Source organism: Herpailurus yagouaroundi, unplaced genomic scaffold (assembly GCF_014898765.1).
Source record: "Herpailurus yagouaroundi ecotype Mexico unplaced genomic scaffold, PumYag 77, whole genome shotgun sequence".
NCBI lineage: Eukaryota > Metazoa > Chordata > Mammalia > Carnivora > Felidae > Herpailurus > Herpailurus yagouaroundi.
The window spans coordinates 103,086,188-103,106,904 of NW_024412388.1; the positions used below are offsets into that span (position 1 = coordinate 103,086,188).

Below are 20,717 nucleotides of genomic sequence, written 5' to 3' on the forward strand. Positions count from 1 at the left end.
TTCTTTTTTTTTTTTTTTTAATTTTTTTTTTTCAACGTTTATTTATTTTTGGGACAGAGAGAGACAGAGCATGAACGGGGGAGGGGCAGAGAGAGAGGGAGACACAGACTCGGAAACAGGCTCCAGGCTCTGAGCCATCAGCCCAGAGCCTGACGCGGGGCTCGAACTCCTGGACCGCGAGATCGTGACCTGGCTGAAGTCGGACGCCTAACCGACTGCACCACCCAGGCGCCCCAAACTTGCAATATTTTCATGTCCTCTACTCCTACCCCAAACCTCCCCACTCAAAAAAGGGTAATGTTCGTTACCCTATAAAGTCACTACGAAAATGCTCACGTGCCTTCCACACAAACTCGACCCCATTTCAAAGACTGATCACATCAATTTGGGGATAATGCTACAGAGTAGAAGTAAATGGGATAAAGGATGTTAGGAGGAAGGAAAGGAGGGAAAGAGCTGGGGGAAGAGGAAGTGAGGCCAGTAGCACAGACAGAAATTAGAATTTACCCGGAATTTACTGGCACATTTTCCCAGAGGCCCCCTCTGGGGCTCTATGCAAACCTAGCCCTCTCCAAAAGCAAGAGGCCCACCACGTCACAGAGTTAGGGAACTTCCCGGGAGCAGGGGGTGGGGGCGCAGACAAGCACACCCCTCTCCCTCACCTTCCTGAAAGATCAAGCACTGGCTGTCTTTCTCCAGGACATCTGGCACGGATGGCACAGGGTCATGCCACCGCTGGCCAGGGCAGGTGGGGTGGAGCGGAGCGAGGTGCTCCCAGGCACCTGCGGTGAGACGTCTCCTGATGGGCGATGCAGCTCATTTGACTCCAATAATCCCATGATCCCGTGAGGCAGACATGGAGGGTCACCCACCCTGTTCTATGCGTCAAGAATGCCGAGGCTCAGCAGATGAGCTCCAGGTGACGCAGCTCCTAGGTGGAGTAAGGACTCGGACTGGCCCCCTGCCTTGGGGGGACCCCAACGGTTGGGGGGGGGGAGGAGTGCTGGCAGGTGCTGAGCCCTGAGCCCCAGGAACCTGGGGGAGTACACGCGGCCCCCCAGGGGCCCTAGGCAGGCGGAGGGGGCTGGCCTGCGCACAGACCTCCCCCTCCCAGGTCCAGCGGGCGGGGGAGTCGTGCCACGGCCATTGCCAGGTGGCCAGGAGCCAGGGCAGCGGGGCTGTCATGTCAGGGGAAGGAAGCGGCTGGGCGGAGGGCCAGGAGCGGCTCCCACTCCGCCTCCTCCAGGCTGCAGCGCCTTTCCTGTCCCCCAGTCCTCTAGAGGGTGCCTTCCTTACCTCCCTGCGGGCTGGCCGGCCTCCCCGCCTCCCCTGCGGCGGTCCGTCCGAGGCCTCCAGCCTTCACTTCCCACGCCCCCTGCACACCACTCGCTCCCTGGGGAGGGTTTCCATAGCAGAGGCAGGGCCAAGACACCCCGACGGGGGGGGGGGGGGGGGGGGGAGAATGCTGGAAAAACAATCTGAAGTCTGCGGTCCAAAAGGCTGAACTCATGACCATAACTGGGGTCTAACCAGGGATTCCAGGGGGTTAATCATTTGTCAGTCCTCAGCACCAACTGAGTAAACAGTCAACTAGCACCAGCCTCTCAGGGGATATGGCCAGCAGGGTCCTGCCGCCTTGCGGGAGAGCCTGCGGTCAGCAAGAAGGCAAGGGCAAAGAAATCCACCCCACCACATTTGCACAGATGCCTCCGGTGATCCGGGACAAGGTGTCCGTATCCAAAGGGTGCAGCTGACTTCCCCAGTCACACACCCAGACTGCCCAACCCAAAACGCCAACCCTCCTGAGTGGCAGGCTGCCACATGAGGTGAACATTCATTTCCCACAGAAAGCCAGAAGATGACTGCAGCTAAGTACCAAGTACTGTCCAGACAGGAGAAGCTAAAATAATACGGTTTCCTCCTTGTGGTTACTGCTTTTTTTTTTTTTTTTTTTTTTTTTTTTAACCTGGAGGGGGAAGCCCGGGTTGAAAAAAAGAGAAAGGCTTAAACCAAGGCCACAGAGAAATCAATTCATAACCCCAGTGGTCAGAGCTAGTCTGAGACGCCTTCCAATCTCTTTAGTCAAGAATAGCATGAATGTCCTTGGGGTCAGGCATTTCCTGTCTGTTGGCTGTGCTGGGGCCCCTCAGTTTGGCCAGAGGGGCCTCAGCTTGTCACAGCTGTCAAGCCTTCACCAACACCCTACTCCTGCTGCAAAAAATAAGGATGACTGCAATTCAGAGACAGATTCTAAGCGCCCTCAAAATTAGACCATCCGCCATCAGACGAGAAGTCGCAAAAGCTAGATTCTCAGGCAGGCATTTACTCGTCCATGGTTTACGTTTAACCGATTCGAATGTCCTACCTGATGCACAGAGTATCCCCTCTGTTCATATTTTTCCTCCACTCTGCTTGGCATCGTACCACGACCACTACCTGGTACACAGCCTCAGCCTCTTTTCTTATCTTGCACTTGGTAAGTCCTCAGAACTGTCTTCAGATACCTCGTCAACAGCTGGCTCAAATGCTCCACACCTGTATTTGATGGAATCCTAGAGCTGGAAACCCCTTAGCTCAAACTCCTTTACAGACAGGAAAGTGAGGCTCAGAAAGGGAAACAGGCGAGGTCAAAAATTGAAAGTTTGCTAGAAGGGTTATGGCCAGGAGAATCTCAATTTTTTCTGATGGCCTCTCCAATGACCTTCCCATCTCTTTAATAGAAAACACCACTTCAAATACAGCCAGCCAGATAAACCCAGGGCATATACTTACTTGTCCTCCCCCCACTCCGCCACCCCCACCACACCATTTGTCAGCATTCTCCAGAGAGACAAAACCAACAGGATGTGTATATAGAAAGAGAGTTACTACAAGGGATTGACCCATTTTGGAGACTAGTAAGTCCAAAATCTACAGGGTGGGTCAGCACACTGGAGAGCCAGAAAAGATGATGCTACAGTTCCAGTCCAAAGGCACGTCTGCTGGAGAAGTCCTCCTTACTCAGGGAAATCTGTTCAGGCCTTCAGCTGATTGGATGAGGCCCACCCATATTATGGAGGGCAATCTGCTTTACTCAAAATCTACCCATTTAAAGGTATAAGCCTTCAGGTTTGTTTGTTTGGTTTTTTTAATGTTTATTTTATTTTTGATAGAGAGGTAGAGAGAGTGAGCAGGGGAGGGGCATAGAGAGAATGAGGCACAGAATCTGCAGCAGGTTCCAGACTCTGAGCTGTCAGCACAGAGCCCGACATGGGGCTTGAACTCACAAACTGTGAGATCATGACCTGAGCCGAAATCAGATGCCTAAGTAACTGAGCCACCCAGGCGCTTGAAATCTACCAATTTAAATGTTAATCTCATCCCAAAACTCTGTCACAGAAACACTCAGAATGTTAGATCAAGTATCTGTGTACCTATTGGTTCAGCCAAGTTGATGCATAAAATTAATCGTAACACACGACAGCTTTAAAAAAAAAAGTCCACAATAATCCCATTGTAAGTCAAAATTCACCCATTAAAAACATGTTCTTTTTTATAAAAAATCATTCCTATATTCCTATATGCAGATAATTGAACAGGGTCTCTGGGTGTAGGCACCATACAGGACAGCAGGGAAGAATCAAAATTAATCCTAACCGAAAAGCTACACAGACACACACATATGTTTACAGGCACACAGTCCCACTGCAGAGAGAGACGCAATTTAATAATCTGTTTTGCTGAAGGACGAGGGAGAAAGCAGGCTTAGAAGGCACGGTGGGCAAATGTGGGCTGCAGAAATTGTTAACAAACAGCTTTGTTCTGGAGAGCTGATGCTGGAATCCTGGTTAAGGTTACCAGATGGGGCCAGGTGACTCCAGGAAGTCTTTTCCACCCCCCGCAGAGGATTCTGTGATCCTATTTCCACTGGAATGAACAGTCCTCAAGAGAATGCAGACAGTGAGAGAAGAGCACTGGGACCAAGGGGTTTGATGTATACATTCAATCACCCCGGTTTCCCACTTACAGATTCAACAGGAAAAACTGCTCTCCCCATTCTCTGCCCAAAATAACTGTTTGGCGTTGCCGATGAAGACGGGCTGGCGTGCTCCAGCCCCATTCGTTTCAGCAGTGGGCAAGTGACACCACTGCATACAATTTGCCAAGGCGTCTTCCAACAGAGAAAGCAAGAAGAAAAATGTAGAGACATCTCCTGATGCTTCAATTTTCCTGCCTAATTAAACTGCAAACTCTAGAGCTGCACGGTCTTCAGCACAGAGTGAGATGTTACATAGGCTGAAAAACATGTTTTTAAAAATCACATACTTGCATGACTCCTATTTCCTTAAAAATAACATTATCAGGGGCGCCTGGGTGGCTCAATCGGTTGGGCATCCGACATCGGCTCAGGTCATGATCTCGCGGTTCGTGAGTTCCAGCCCCGCATCAGACTCTGTGCTGACAGCTCGAAGCCTGGAGCCTGCTTGGGGTTCTGTGTCTCCCTCTCTCTCTGCCCCTCCCCCACTCGCACTCTGTTCTCTTTCTCTCAAAAACAAATAAACATTAAAAAAATAAGAATAACATTATCAGCAAAGCCCAGATCATAGGAACTATGGGAGACATATGATCCAGTTTCTTTACCAACAATGACAAAAATAGCAAGAACGATATGCAGGAAGGAAACCTCCAAGTCAAAAGACTTGAGATGTCTCAACCAACACCAGTGTTCAGACCTTACTTGAATCCCAAGTCAACTAAGGTACAGAAACAAATTATAACACAACTGGGAACTCATGAATGCTGATTAGATATTTGATAGCAAGGAACTTACTTGTTTTTTTTTTTGCTTTTGTTTTTTAAGGTGCTGGTATTGGGAATAAATTTACAAAGAGCTCTTACAGCTTTAATATATTCATAGTGGAGTATTTACAGGTGAAATGGTATGTCTGGAATTTGCTTCACTTGAAATGAAATGTCCAGGACACAGGGGAGTGGGCAGAGACGCAGAAAAAATAAGACGCCCTTTCAGTGATCACAGCTGACTGCTGAAGCAGAGCAGTATATGTGGTTTTATCACACCGCTCTGCATACTTTGTGTTTGCCAGGAAAGCTACTAATAAAAAGTTGTAAAATGGAAAACATACGTTTTGTTTCTGAAGTTTAAGGCTGATTATATTCATTCAAACGCTGAACCGACTGTAATAAAAAAATCAGTGACTTCCACAAACGGATTAGCCTGCTTTTACGAAGTATGCCAGATCAGGACTGATTACGATGCTCAATATTGAATAGAGCCCCTGAGAATTGGGGAGAGAGGCAGTAGGGGAGAGACGAAAGGAACTTAACTTTGATGCTTTGAGCTTTTTTGTTTTCTTCTTATGATAGAATAGCTGTTCTTGGGGCGCCTGGGTGGCGCAGTCGGTTAAGCGTCCGACTTCAGCCAGGTCACGATCTCACGGTCCGGGAGTTCGAGCCCCGCGTCGGGCTCTGGGCTGATGGCTCGGAGCCTGTAGCCTGTTTCCGATTCTGTGTCTCCCTCTCTCTCTGCCCCTCCCCCGTTCATGCTCTGTCTCTCTCTGTCCCAAAAAATAAAATAAAAAACATTGAAAAAAAATTTTAAAAGAATAGCTGTTCTATACAAAATAGCATCAGAAAACTGTTTCCACTTTCATCACCTTTTATATTTCCAAGGAACTCAAACATTGGTAACTGGTCGTCCCCAGAACGATCTTCTGAGGGGATGAAAAAGGTCAGGGTGCGTGTCGGTGAAAAGGAAGCTAATACACTCGTGACGTATGAAAATGTGATCTCCAGGAGATGAACTCTGGCAGGGACAGAATTTCTCTACTAGCCCAAGCTGAGAACTGTTACATTTAGAGAGTGTCCTTCTCGGAGAAATGCCATGCAAATTTACTCACACCGTATCACAAAGAGAGCAGCTAGACGGTATTACGTTCCCACTTCAGGCTGGAAACCAAAAGCTCACAGACATTGTCCGTTTTAGCGAAGGGGACACAGAACTGGTCACAGGACACAGCTGTCATCCAGGAAGTGGTGCATTTGTCTCAACAAGGAGACTGTAGCATCCAAGCTCATTCACTGCTTCAATACCACAGTCCTCAAGCCAGTCGTGAGGCTCAGGGTTTCCTAATGTCCCCTTTACCTTCGGCCCCTAGCATTTCCTGGGGAGAACAGCATCCTATACAAGCTTGGAAGCAGACTAATGGTATTTTTCTTGGGCGTGGGTTCTTAGTCTGAGAGCCTTCGGAGTCCATGACCTCCCTGCAGTCTTATGTGAATGTGTCTGTAGAAACTTTCTTCTGCTGAGAAGGCCCATGGCTTTCCCTTGGACTCTGAAAGAATTCATGGCAAACAAAACCAAACCCTGTTATAAACCACTACTACGGAGGACCCATGATACATTGCCTATCACAGTGTTTCAGAAGTCCACAGTGGTCTGGGGGAAGAGGTGTAAGAGCCCACTGCACCCCCACACGCCACGGGATGTTTTGGTGGGTTGGTGGAGAAGAGAAGGTGCTGACAGCAGATCCCAAATCAGGCGGCAGCACAGACACAAACGTCAGCTGATGACAGAGCAGAACGAGGCACCCGGCAAGAGGGGAAGAATCTGCTGGTCTCGTCCAGCACCGTTTTACAGAAGCATAAGCCTTGGGACTCAGAAAGGTTAAGTGAATTACCCATGAGTTAAGGGCAGACACGAGCTTCAATCACTGACATCGCAACTTTTGTTCTAATCCCCCTTCTACTCTACCCCACGCAGCCGACAGTGCTTGGCTGAAACACTCACGCTGATGATCTGGGCCTCCCTGGATCTCACTTAGCTCGCCTGCTTCTCACTTCCTAATCACTTGTGTTACACGGCAGGTGCACTAAGAGGGACTTAAGTTGCTCTTCAAGACTCCAACACACTGCCTCTCTGGGATGTAGCTAATTTATACAAGTTTGACCCTGGGTTTATAGCTCCCATCAGCTGCTTACTTGGGCAGTGAGTCAAAGCACATTAATCAAGCCATTACCTACCCAGGACGCAAAATGCTTTGTTAGCTAATCCTCCTTTTCTCCAAGGAAAAAGAACTAAAAATCTGGCCAAAGTCGCCAACTCATTCCTAACAAATCTTCAAAGTGCTCACAGAGTCATCCTGCCTGCAAATAATAACTTGGAAATACCCAGGTGAAAAAAAAGGATTCTAGGAGGAACACAAAACTCTGCAGTATAAGGAATCCTGGCTCACACTTCATGGCGAGTAAAACAGTGTTCCAGGCACGCTCATCCGACGTGACCCATCACCACCAATACGGTTTCTCAGATTCACCCTCCTTCCTCTTACATCTTCTTGCTCCTGCTGTAATAGCTTGGCATGCTCTGTGTGGGAGGCGATGCAGAAACAGACCAACCACAAGCTAAATTTTGCCGAAGAGACAATATCCACAGATGACGAGCCAGTAGCACGATTTTTTTGGCTGAAAATGTCTTTAAAGGATCCCTCCTTTTACTGATGAGGAAAATGAGGACTAGGGAAAATAAGTGGCTTGTTTGAATTCACAAAGGTGGGGAGCTGGTGGTAGAAATGGGACTGCCCTCCAGGTTATGGGATTCCTTTCAAGCTCCGTGTGCCCTGCAGTGCACTCCCCAGCCGGCTCAGTCGTATTTGTGGGGTGACTGCTCTGGCTTTACCGACACAGCACATCACGGATGCTACCTTCCTCCTATTTTTCCTGTTCTCTTCCAGACTCCTGCTAATTGCTTCTTTTCTATTTTGATTTTAATTATTTTTCCCTCAGACAGTGTTCTTCAAACTTATCTTCGTGCGATGCTTAAAAAGGGTCTCTGGGGGCACCTGGGTGGCGCAGTCGGTTAAGTGTCCGACTTCAGCCAGGTCACGATCTCGCGGTCCGTGAGTTCGAGCCCCGTGTCGGGCTCTGGGCTGATGGCTCGGAGCCTGGAGACTGTTTCCGATTCTGTGTCTCCCTCTCTCTCTCTGCCCCTCCCCCGTTCATGCTCTGTCTCTCTCTGTCCCAAAAATAAATAAAAACGTTGAAAAAAAAAATTAAAAAAAAAAAAGGGTCTCTGATTTAACTGTTTTTCTTAGAGAAAACAGACATCTTGTTGGCTAGGAAAGAAAGCAATCATTTGAGTTAGCTTTGGGTTAATGGAGTGTTATGGTAAACAGTTAATAATTCCAAGTCCTTGGTACAGCATCTGAAAGAAAAGTCATCATGAGAGAGAGAGAGAGAGAGAGAGAGAGAGAGAGAGAGCAGGAGAGGGGCAGAGAGAGGGAGATGCAGAATCCAAAGCAGGCTCCAAGCTCTGAGCTGTCAGCACAGAGCCCGACTCGGGGCTCGAACTCACGGACCGCGAGATCATGACCTGAGCCGAAGTCGGACGCTCAACTGACTGAGCCACCCAGGTGCCCCTCACTCCATTCTAACAAGAATTTTAAAAGATATTTTTCTACCAAATTATGAAACTCTAAGAAGGGGCACTTTTTCTTTACATTACTGTTTTTTAAATGCCCCAAACCAACGATCAAACTATATTACATTCCCTTCTGCAGTGCCTCCTGGGAAAAGGAGGGGTCCGTGCCAGCGAGACCTGATAAAGTGCTTCATCACCACACACATCAGTTCCCCAGGGAACCACAGGCTTCCCAGGTGTGAGCCATCCCAGCAGATAGTATTAATGGCTAACATTTAGAGAGTCAGGCTCACATCAGTACCAGCTATAATTTCTGAGCTTCCAAATCCAGTGGTCTCTTCTCCTATGATCTTGCCATTGTGCAAATTAATAAAAGGAAACCTCACTAAAGTGGAGTCTGGATGGTAGAAGGAGAGGCTAAGAGAAACGGCCTTTACTACTCAAGTCTATTAAAGCAAGAACCTCCAATCACAGACCCCAATAGGAAAAGATGTACATTACATCTCCTGCAAGAAATCAACTACCCTGCAACTCAGCCAATGGGGAGGTCAGCAGCCCAGACTTGGGCTTGTCTCCACTGGACTTGCATTAAAAACAACCTCTTTCCACTTCTTCCTTCTTCTCCACAAAATAATGTTCCTCTCCTTTGCTTGCTGGACACGCCTATGCTTTTGCCAAAGCTTGCATGTCTCAAGTTACAGTTCTGTTTTTTCCAAATAAACCCATTTTACTGGTAAAGTAACTGACCTTTATGTTTAAGGTTAACACCATCAACACCGCAAAGTGTTGTATACGTAACAGGGATTCAGTAAATGACTGCAGAAATCCTGCTGAGACATGTCCCATGGAAATTCTCTCCTTCCTGAGTTTCATATTACACTGTCCCAGTCCTCCTGAGCACTTACCACCTTGGCTTCTATTTATTTTTTTAATTTTTTTAAGTTTATTTATTTTGAGAGAGAGAGCAGGGGAGGGGCAGAGAAAGGGAGAGAAGGATCGCAAGCAGGCTCTGGCTGTCAGTGCAGAGCCCGACCCTGGACTCTATCTCACCAACCATAAGATCAAGCAGGACCTGAGCTGAGGTCAAGAGTCGGGCGCTTAACCGACTGAGCCACCCAGGTGCCCCACCTTGTCTCCTCTTCTGAACTCCTCAAACAAGTCAGGCTTCAAGGTTCTTGTCTACACTTTCTTTTCTCTCACCTCTCAATCATCTAGCCCCTTTCCCTAATTTTAGAGAAACACCTCTGCCCAGAGACCTCAGTATTTGAACCTCTTACCCCAACCCCTGATGTGCACTCCAGGTCCACGTTTCTAATGATGCACCAAGCATCACACCGAGGAGCATTAATACCACTGCCCTGAACATCACACGGGACACAGGACAGGAGGCATCAACAGACCTGGTTTCAAACGGCGGTTTGCCTCTTACATAGTGTATCCCCCAGGACAGTTACTTACCTCCTTGAGACACAGCTTCCTCGTCTTTGCAATGAGAAAAACAAGTGACTTCGAAAGGCTGTTGTGAAGACTAAATGAATTTCCACCAAAAAACAGTAGCTCTTCTCCCAAATCTTTGTTACAAATCAGTTCCTCACAGTACCCATTTCTGTCCATGCCTCTCTGTTCTTACTCATCAGGCTCAAAACCCTGGAGTCTGACCCTTCCTCACCCCTTTCAATCAAATCAGTTTCGGAGCCCTTCCTTTTATTTCTTTCCTCTTTTTTTTTCTGTGGCCGATATCACTGCAATAGACACTCTTACCAGTTACACGCACCTACATACCACCTGCTGGATTGATCTTAAAACATAGTTACCACTCCATTTGGAGCTCAGAACCCTGACAGACTCTGCCATAGTCTTCAGAGAAGCATAAACTCCAAGTCTTCAACAATGTAGCCTAAGATTCTCTTACCGCTCCCTGACCTCTAATCGGCTAACCCCAGGCAAAACCCTGATGCTTTAAGCCTCCCAGAAGGCACCCTGTGTTTTTCCTCTCTTGCCATGCTATTCCTCAAGAAACAGCACGATGCATTTCCTGGTAGGAAGTAATAAAAGCTCAGATGCTGGAGCCACGCCACCTGTATGAATCCAGCCTCTAGCTCTAGAACCTTAAACAAGTTGCTCTATCTCTTGGAGCCTTGGCTTCATCATCTACAAAATGGGTACAAGTATATGTACCCTATAGGATTATTGTTAAATGCTCAGAGAGAATTACTATTGTTTCATTTTGTATGACTCTTTAAGGTACTTTTCCTTATCTTATTCTGTCTCCCGTTAGTTTTTAAAATACTGTCAGTTTTAAAATTACAATAATTTGTATCGTATTCGTTTTCTCTCCCTCCCTCCCAGCTCCCAACTGCCAGCTCCTACAGGGAACATGTTGATTTACTCACTTTGGTTATCCATGCCCCCCCCCCAATAATGAGCCCTCAAATTATTTCTTAAAATGCATAAAATTAGGTGTCCTTATTTCTCTCCCTCAGTCCCAAAAGGAAGGACTAACAAGACCAGGAAATCTAGTGATGTGGCCAAGATCACATCAGGTAAGGCAGAGCCATGGAAACTACCTAGCTCTCCGAACAGGATCCAATAACCTGTCAGCACCAAGAGCCAAGCCTGCTTAATTATCCTGCTAAATAAGTAGACATGATAGAAAGTGGCAATTAGCTTCAGAAGTTAGACAGAATGTTCTAGAAAAAGAACCCTCATCCCTTGGCCAAATGCCAGCACCCTTGTTTGCATCCGATTGTCCTGTTGGAGTCCTCCCCTCCACTCTAAGCTTTTAACACTCAGTTCAGCTCTGCAAAGGGCAGAGGTGGCACACAGCTGTGTCTGTGTTCGTGGTGGGAAATGCTACTAGACTCTTGCCAATGTGACGGGACAGCTGCTTCTCTGCTCACCCCTGGAGGAAAAGCAGGACCAGAATGAACAGAAGTTAAATGAGGAATGAAAAAGACTAACAATCATCCGTTAGAAGTTGCTTGGTTGGGGAGGGGGTCAGCGGGGAGGCACATCAGGAAACACAATCAAATACGGGGGAAAACGTCTTTTTAACATTGTAAGTGTCTGTTCAGACCAAAGCTTCTTCTGTGGCCGTTTTCAGGGGGTTTGTGTTTTTTCATTTTCTACTACAGTCTTGTTATCTCTCTCACCTACATACAATCATCAGCCTAGAAACCCCTTTTCCTCAAGAGTCCAGAATTAAGCTATGGACAAACAGAGGCTCTTCAAGAAGTGTGTAAAAAGGTCCATGCTCTACAGGAAGTAGGTGACCAGAAATATTTACCAAACTACCAGTTCGATCAATACATACAAGTACCTAGTTGGGAGCAGGGAAGAAATAAAGGGAGTTCTTACAGCAACTGCTTCTGAGCTAGTCCAGGCTGAGGTCACAGTCTAGTAAAATTCAATTGACATTCACCTTATGTAAAAAAAAAAAAAAAAAAAGAAGTGAGGGAACATTTCTGCAGGTTTATTTTACATGAGATTTCTCACTTCTGGGGTAAGCTGGGTTTGCATTAAAATAGATATGGCACACGTACACTCACCAAAAGGAGAAAAACAAGAAAAGTTCATGTATATAAAAATATATCAAGAGAATGAGAAGGCAAGCCACAGACTGGGAGCAAATATTTGCAAAAGGCACATCACATATAGGCCTGTTATCCAAAACACACAAAGAACCCTTAAAACTTAACAACAAGAAAATGAACTACTTGATTTAAAAATGGGCAACAGGGGCACCTGGGTGGCTCAGTCCATTAAGTGTCCAACTTCAGCTCAGGTCATGATCTTGTGATTCGAATTCAAGCCTTGCATTGGGGTCGGCACTGACAATACGGAGCCTGCTTGGGATTCTCTCTCTCTCTCTCTCTCTCTCTCTCTCTCTCTCTGTTCCTCCCCCATTTGAGCTTTCTCTCTCAAAATAAATAAAAACTTTTAAAAAATCTTTTAAAAAATTTAAAATAAAATAAAAATGGGCAACAGTTCTAAACAGACACCTCACCAAAGATCTATAGATGGCAAATAAGCCTATGAAAAGGTGTTCAACATGATACGTCACCAGGGATCTACAGTTTAAAACAACACACTTTTATTAGAATGGCAAAAATTCAGAACACTGACAAGATCAAATGCTGGTGATGATGCAGAGGAACAAGAACTCTCTCTTAGCACTGATAAGAACGCAAAATGGTACAGCCACTTGGGAAGAGAGATGGGTAGCTTTTTATAAAACTGAGCCTTTCATACCACACAGTCCAACATTCTCACTCCTTGGTGTTTATGCAAATGAGTTGAAAACTTAACATCCACACATAAAACCCTGCATATGGAGGTTTACAGCAGCTTTAATCATAATCACCAAAACTTGGAAACAACCAAGGTATCCTTCAACAGATGGATAAACTGTGGCACGTCCAGAAAACAGAATATTATTCAGAGGTAATAAGAAATGAGCTATAAAGTCATGAAAAGCCATGGGGGAACTAAGTGCCTATTACTAAGTGAAAGAAGTCAATCTGAAAAGGCTACATACTCTATGACATTCTTGAAAAAGCGAACTATGGAGACGGTGAAAAGATCAGTGTTTGCCAGGAGTTAGAGGGGAGAAAGGGATGAACAGGCAGACACAGAGGACATTCTAGGGCAGTGAAACTATTCAGCATGATGTTAAAACGGCGGATACATGTCATTATACATTTGCCAAAACTCCTGGAGTGTACAACACCAAGAGCAAATGCTAATGTGTACTGTGGACTTTGGGTGATAATGATGTGTCAATACAGGTTCATGGATTTTTAACAAACATACTGCTCTGGTATGCGATGCTGATAATGGGGAGGCTGTGCATATGTAGGGGCAGGAGGCCACTCTGGAACTCTCTACCTTGTGCCCAACCTTGCTGTGAACATAAAACCACTCTAAAAAATAAAGGCCATCTTGTAAAAAACAATCTATATTTCCTCTGCTTATATAACATTTAAGCATGGACGCTTTGCCACATCACACGGTAGGAAATTGGCAATGCCATCATATTAGGAAAGAATCAAAATGAAATACTTTATTTTTTTTTTTTAATTTTTTTTTCCCAACGTTTATTTATTTTTGGGACAGAGAGAGACAGAGCATGAATGGGCGAGGGGCAGAGAGAGAGGGAGACACAGAATCGGAAACAGGCTCCAGGCTCTGAGCCATCAGCCCAGAGCCCGACGCGGGGCTCGAACTCACGGACCGCGAGATCGTGACCTGGCTGAAGTCGGACACTTAACCGACTGCGCCACCCAGGCGCCCCCAAAATGAAATACTTTAAAAGATAACACATTCATTCACTCAACAAATCATCACTGAACACTTACCATGTGCTACCCATTGTACTGGGTTCTGCTTTGTGGAGGTTACGTTCTAATGAAATAATCACTGCTTTCAAAACCACCTACTACTACCAGAAATTATTGTCAATACCTGCCTGAGAGATTATTTTAAAAAGAGAAAAAAGGGGCGCCTGGGTAGCTCAGTCAGTTAAACGCCCAACTGTTGACTTGAGCTGAGGTCATGATCTCATGGTATGTGAGTTCGAGCCCCGCATCAGGCTCTGCACTGACAGTGTGGAGCCTGCTTGGGATTCTCTGGCTCCCTCTTTCTCTGCTTGCTCTCTCTCTCTCAAAATAAATTTAAAAAAAATAAAAAAGACTAGAAAAAAGAGTGATTCTTTGAAATACACAAAGGTTCCTAGGTGTTGGGTGGGGTGGGGGCAGGCGGGAGGGGGGGGGGGGGGTGGTCAACAACTGGAAATGGGTTATTCCAATAGTGCTTTGCCTTAGTGTTTCAAGCACCAAAGATATGCTAACCACATGAATGTGCACAGCACTGAGATAAAAGTGACACATTTCTGATTAATAAAAACCAGAAAGAATGGCTCCTGTTTTCTAACTCATGGTAAGATTCTAATAAAGTTCTCAGGAGACAATATATACCTAAAATGCCTCTCTGAAACAGGTAGGATCTTTCCCCCTAACTACACGTAGTTTAGCAACTTACAGCACGTACAGGATGCATACTTTACCCTTTGCAGGAAGGGAAACTTGAAGACTCACATGTGGCCCAGCCACACACCTCGCTGGAAAACTTGCTGGCCTACAGATGCGCAGTGAGTGACCGCGGAACAAAGGCAGGCATCCCAAGAACTATACTAGTTGCCTTAAAATGATTCATGTGCTTAAAAACACCCCACAGCACACTGTGTTTATACCCAGGCTTCCAAAGTGCTGCACAGCCTTGAGGTCAGGGAAAAAGGAGGCACAGTGGGTCTCGGGGATGAATGCGATCTTGTGGTGAGTAAAAGCCTTTTCCACCCGAAGAGGAGAGGCTGCTGATCTTTTTTACCATCCCCATCAATACAGGACGCAATAAAGTCCAAATCCATACCCCACACAAGTGATGCTGCTCTCAGAGGTAAAAACAAACAAACGCTCTTCCTTCCTCACCCCAGCCTTACCTTCCCCGGCCCAAACATATCTGTAGGAGCAGGGAAACTTCTGATTTTCTCAGATGTGCAATAAACAGGCCCTTCCTATAAGATTACAGGAGAAGGTGGGCATGACATCAAGGGGGGAGGTACTGAAGCAATGGCCCCGCCCATGCTACCCCATTATCCATAAAACACCATAATCATTTATCAGTGATGTCAGTCAAGCTCATGAAACTCAGCAATACAGGGGTCGGCTCTGGCATATTTCCAGAAGGTGTTTATTTCTTGCGGCAGTCATGTGAAAGGGATGAAAATTAACCAAGAACATGATCCCAGTGACCTCTCTTCCAAACTGTCAACATGCAAATAATGTTTCATGCCTGCATTTTTGCATTTTCAGTCACTACCAATTTATGGTCGACTCAGCTCAGTTCCTGAAGGGCCACCCCACGCTGGGTTGTGTTCTGGACACATGGTTCCTGCCATGCGCAGGGAATACGCAAATATTCCCTCCACTGTGGGGCTTATTCAGGTTTGCTTTCATTAGGAAGACGCTGACCTTCAGGTATTTCAGACAATGCAGAAAATTAGAGGAGAGGCTGAGTGTAACCTGGAGTGTCAAGAAAGGCTGCTTGGAAGGGGTAAGACTTGGCCCGGAGGGAGGAATAGAAAGAATTCAGATAGGCTGGGAGAGAGGGGGAAAAGGATTCGAGGCACCGTTCTGTGCTACAGGGTCTTATTAGGGATTCTGAACCTGAGCTTTCCAGCTGATGGCCCTGGGAGTTTAAGGGCATAAGAATAATGAATTTATGAAAAACCAGTACCTCTCAGAATGAGATCCACTAGCACGAACTTAAAACCCAGTGTTGCTGGCAGGAAATTTGGGAAGTGAAGGAAGAAGGAAGAGAGATCTGGCAGTTTTCTCCCAGCGTGAGGAAAGATCCACCCTTTCTGACCAGGGTTGGGAGTCAGAGAGCCAAATTCCAGTCTACCTCCAGATCGGAATCTGGGACTTGAAGCAAGTTACTTTAACTTCCCTCTGAGCTCCCATTTCCTCCGTTTTTGAATGGAAATCATAATAGGTAAGTCATCAGACAGAGGCAATGCATGGAAATTATCTAGTGTGATAGTTGCTACACAGGTGTTCAATAACTGTAACTGTTGCTGTGATCAAGGGAAAAGCAAGCATGAAAAGCTGTCCAGTTAGAGCTAAGTGAGGGGCGACAAAATTGCAGTGTCTTGGAGGAAAATCTGAGAGTCTGATCTGCCTTGTAACTTGTATATACTACGTTTTAATCCTGGCAGACAGCTTGGGCTGTAAAAACCAAAGCAACATGGGGCGCCTGGGTGGCTCAGTGGGTTAAGCGTCCAACTTCGGTTCAGGTCATGATCTCGCGGTTTGTGGGTTCAAACCCTGTGTCAGGTTCTGTGCTGACAGCTCAGAGCCTGGAGCCTGCTTCAGTTTCTGTGTCTCCCTCTTCCTCTGCTCCTCCCCCACTCACACTCTGTCTCTCTCTCTCTCTCAAAAATAAATAAACATTAAAAAGTTAGGAAAAAAAAAAAAATCAAAGCAACATGACAGACGTCAGTGGCTTCACTCCAAACAGCAGGAGAGCCTCTGCGGTGCTGCTTTCTAGAAAGCACATCTCACCCTCACAAAATTGAGAGGGAACAGTTACCTCCTTCCGTCCAGGAGCCAGCCAAAAAGTCACTGATTATTCACCTGGGATTAATCCATTCTGCACCCTGTCTATAAGAGTCTGAAAACGTAGGCTGGCAAAGAACCTACTCAACAAACTTCTAATAAATGTCTTTGCACTAGACTTGGTGATAGATCCTTCTAGGGCCTCTTAATCCAGGAGCAAAAGGAAAAGTTCCAGACTATTATGCACCAGATGCTTTAGGTTCACAATTGCAATGAATCCTCACAGGTCTATGAGAAAGGCTTCATCCCCTTTTTTGTAGAAAAGAGATAAATTAAGACATATGCATTCTTGGGACCCCTAGGTGGCTCAGCCGGTTAAGCGACTGGCTCTTGATTTCAGCTCAGGTCATGATCTCCTGGTTCTGAGTTCAAGTCCCAAACTGGACTCTGCAGAGCCTGCTTCAGATGCTCTGTCTCCGTCTTTCTGTTTCTCCCCCTCTCCCACTTTCTCCCTCTCTCTTTCTCTCAAATACATAGATGTTTAAAACAAAGACATATGCATTCTTTCACTCACTCCTCATTTACTCATGCTTTTCAAATAAACACCTGTTTTGCACTGCTAGGTAAAGCACAGGGTAGAATGACCACTGCCCTCAAGGGGGTTACAGTTTGATGGGGAGAAATATGAACATCCAGCTACCACAAGACAGACCAGAGGTGTGAGTCATCCAAAAGATACAAAGTACCACGGGGATGAGATGAATTCTGACTGGGAAGTCTGGGAAGACTTCCAGAAGGGTGCTCCATCAGTTAGGCTAGGATTTGCAGAAAATAATCAGAGGCAGTGCCGGGATGCCTAACAAGCATGGAGTTTAATCCGGTGGAGACACACTGGTGGAAGGATATCTGTGGCATCTGGGAACCGGTACTGTTTGCTGCAAAAATGGGTAGGTAATTTGGGGTGCTCTGGATCCAGTGGAGGATCAAGGTGAGCGGGCACAGCACTGTGAAGGGTTTTGAATGCCAAACTAAGGACATACCTTTATTGATCACATTACCACTACATAGTATGTGGTGCTAAGAAATCTGATAAGGGGGGTTTAAAAAAAAAAAAGGCAAAGAAGCAGCATCTTAGATACAAAGAAAAGCCCACAAAGGCGCCAGGGTGGCTCAGTCGGTTAAGCCTCGGACTCTTAGCTCAGGTCTTGATCTCAGGGTTGTGAGTTCAAGCCCGGCACTGGGCTCCACACTGGCTGTGAAGCCTATGTTTGGGAAAAAAAAAAAAAAAAAAAGCCCACATAACACTGGCATAGCTTCAGGCTCCAGACCTCTTAAATGGCACTGCAGTTTTGTGAGGCTTTTTTCCCCACTCCACATGAGCTGGGAGTATCTTTGTCTTAATTTATCATCTTTATACTCAACTTTTACCCTTCCTCCTTCCCTTAAATGGATGCTAGAAATTAGGCAAACATGTAGATTTTGAGGAAATCCAAAGCTTTCTGGGGGGAGGGAGAGGAAATGTGGTGCAACTTTATCAGCCTTAGTCACACAGCCTCCAGTGAGGTCAGCCTTCCCACCCCACTGCAGCTGCATCGGCCGCTTTGCCTCAGTCTGATTTGTCCCCATTCCCCTCCTCAATCCCAGTGGTTTTTGAAGGCCATCAACGTTTTACTTTGTGCGTAAGGCAAAGGGTGGCCTGGCTTCCCATTTATGACTTTGGTTCACTCTGACGCCACCTTATTCTGCTGGGGGCCCGGCTGAACTTCTGACATCAAATTCTCCGCCAACAACAGCCTCTACCGCCAACACACACATACATGTGCACATGCACACATACATACACACACTGCCAAAATGTTCCAACTCGAAATCGTCTTCCAAACGAACATACCTTTCCGCATTATCGGAAACATACCTTTCCGCTTTATCCGCCATCCCCATGCCCTCAGCCTGGACAACTGGGTTTTTCCCAGCTCCATTCTTCCCTTCAGACGGTTCACCTCTCCTACAGACACCAGCGTGAAGAGTCTGTTCCCCCGTACAAACCCTCTATAAACAGTGCTGCGCTCTGTGCCTCGACACATCTTTCTCACCAGGAGCCTTGGCTGCTCCTGTCTCACCACCAAGTGGCATTTTTACAGGTTCATTTGGCTCTTAAAATACATTCCACGTTAACTAATATCCATATGTTGGTTTGTTAAGAGAGGAGGGAACCATTTGGATACAGAATTTACAAAAAAAAAAAAAAGACGGGAAGGAGGAAAAGGAGAAACCGAGGTCCCTTAGGCAAGTGAGCTCCGATACAGCAGTAGCACTTGGGCCGCGTTCAAAGTTGCCCACCTCATCCATCACTATGGATGGATGACTATTAACTTGCTCCCCGAAGACTATTAACTTGCTAGCCACCATTCAACCGCCTTCACCACACCCGCAGTCCCCCGGGGACGAGGATAACGCCAGAGGGGATGCAGCGTACCCGCGTCACCCCACAGGTAAAGGACGCATAGGCCCGCTATAAAGGCAGGGAGGCACACACGACCAAATTGAATCCAGCCCGGCGCTCTTGTAGTAAGGGGTGGGTGATTCATTACTGGGGGGGAGGGGGACAGTTAGGAAAAAGGAAAATCGTGGAAAGTCCCAGAGGAAGTGGTAACCCGATTCTGGAAGCCTGGCCGTAATGTGCACTGGCCGTTAGGTACACCCAGCGCCCCCTCCACCTCCTACTCGCCCTGTCCTCCCAACACGCGCCTCACTCCATGCCTCCACTCACACCATTATCCTCGGGTGAGCGCGTCAGCTTCGCCCCGCTACCCGCCCACGGGCACACATGGACATCGGGGGTTGGGAAGCCCACCCGAGCTAAACGGCGACCCTCCGGGACGGCGAGCTGCTGCCCATCTCCCCACCCACTCATCCTTATTGTGCCATCTGCCCAGTCTGATGGCAGCCCAAGCCGCTGATGGGAGTCGGCTGATGGGAGAGGGAAGAGGAGGAACGCGTTTCGCAAGGACCCAAGATGACCCGCTGCCCCTCCTTGGAGTGCCCCACCCCCACCCCTCCGGCCTCGAGTGGGGCTGGGGGCGCAGACAGACAAGGGGAGGGAAGCACACTCGGTCCCTGTCCGCAGCTGCACACAAAGCCCTTCACCTTCTCCTTGCCTTCCAAGCTCCTCCCCGGGCTTCGTTTTTCCGAGGGTCTCGGATGCCCCCTTCGGTGGTCGGCGGGACGGTCCCACCAGCTCTCGCAGCGCTGCCTCCTCCCTCGCGTCTCGGCAGCCTCCTCCCCGCCCCTCGCCACAGATCCCGGAGCTAGCTCAGCTTGGGCTCGGGGGGGGGGGGGGGGGGGAACAGAGCCTCCCCCCACCCCGCCACGCGCGCGGGGCCTCTGCGCCCCGGGGGAGCGGACAGCGGTCCGGTGCGCGCTGCACAACTTCGCCCAGCCGCTCCGCCACCCGCTCACCGGCGCACAGCCCATCCCCGCGGCGACCGGCTCGGGTCCGGGTCAGCCCCATCCCCAGGCGGCCGTGAGCCCAGACGCGGCCACGCTCCTACCTGCGCGGCGAGGAGCGAGGGCAGCGCGCGCCCCGGCCGGAGCCCCGCGCGCGGCGCGTCTGCCCTTGTGCTGCGGCGGCTGCGGCCGCGGGCTTGGCTGGCAGACTGGCCGCCCGCCCGGCTGACTCCTCACTGGGGCTTCCTGTAGGGCTGGACAAAGGACATTTCCTGGGAGGAGCAGGGGAATGTTCCCAGCATGCCTCGATTTGTAGTTCCCGGGGACTTCCTGCCACCACGGCGGCGGGCGCCCGGGAGGCTGCCCCGGCCGGAGGGGGACCCGGTACGCGAGCGCCGGCGCTCTCTCCCCGCGGCGCTCCGGGACAGGGAGCGGCGGGGCCGTCGCTCCCTGAGCCCTGCCCCGCCCTGCGCCCCGCGCCCCGCCCCGTCCGACCCCGCGGGGCGCCCGTTCGCGCGCCCCGGTCCGCGCTCGCCGCCAAGGCTGCTGTCCCCTAAGCGGTGGTCCGCCGCCTAGCCGTCGCGGTACACGCGGGAGCGCTCTGCGGCGGGAGCGGCCTTTTCTTCGGAGAGGAGCAAGTTTCGGGTGGGTTCGCTGCGGGTTGACTTGTGTTTGCAACAGATTTTCTTTTTCCTTTTCCTTGTGTCTTTTAAACCGCTGGAATCCTGCTGGGAGCGGAT

At 48.2% G+C, this 20,717-nt stretch overlaps 1 protein-coding gene across 2 annotated transcripts in view; it reads right to left on the minus strand.

The window, feature by feature from the left end:
• The window catches only part of ZNF697 (zinc finger protein 697), a 27,867-nt gene extending 7,483 nt beyond the window's left edge, over positions 1-20,384 (minus strand). The window contains exon 1 of one of the 2 annotated variants that reach the window (XM_040471470.1): positions 20,082-20,384. The gene's annotated coding sequence lies outside the window, so the exon portion shown is untranslated. Of the gene's footprint in view, positions 1-19,677; positions 19,836-20,081 lie in introns of those variants that run through there. The other variant, XM_040471471.1, reaches the window with a different exon arrangement.
• Between the last annotated feature and the right edge of the window lie 333 nt (positions 20,385-20,717).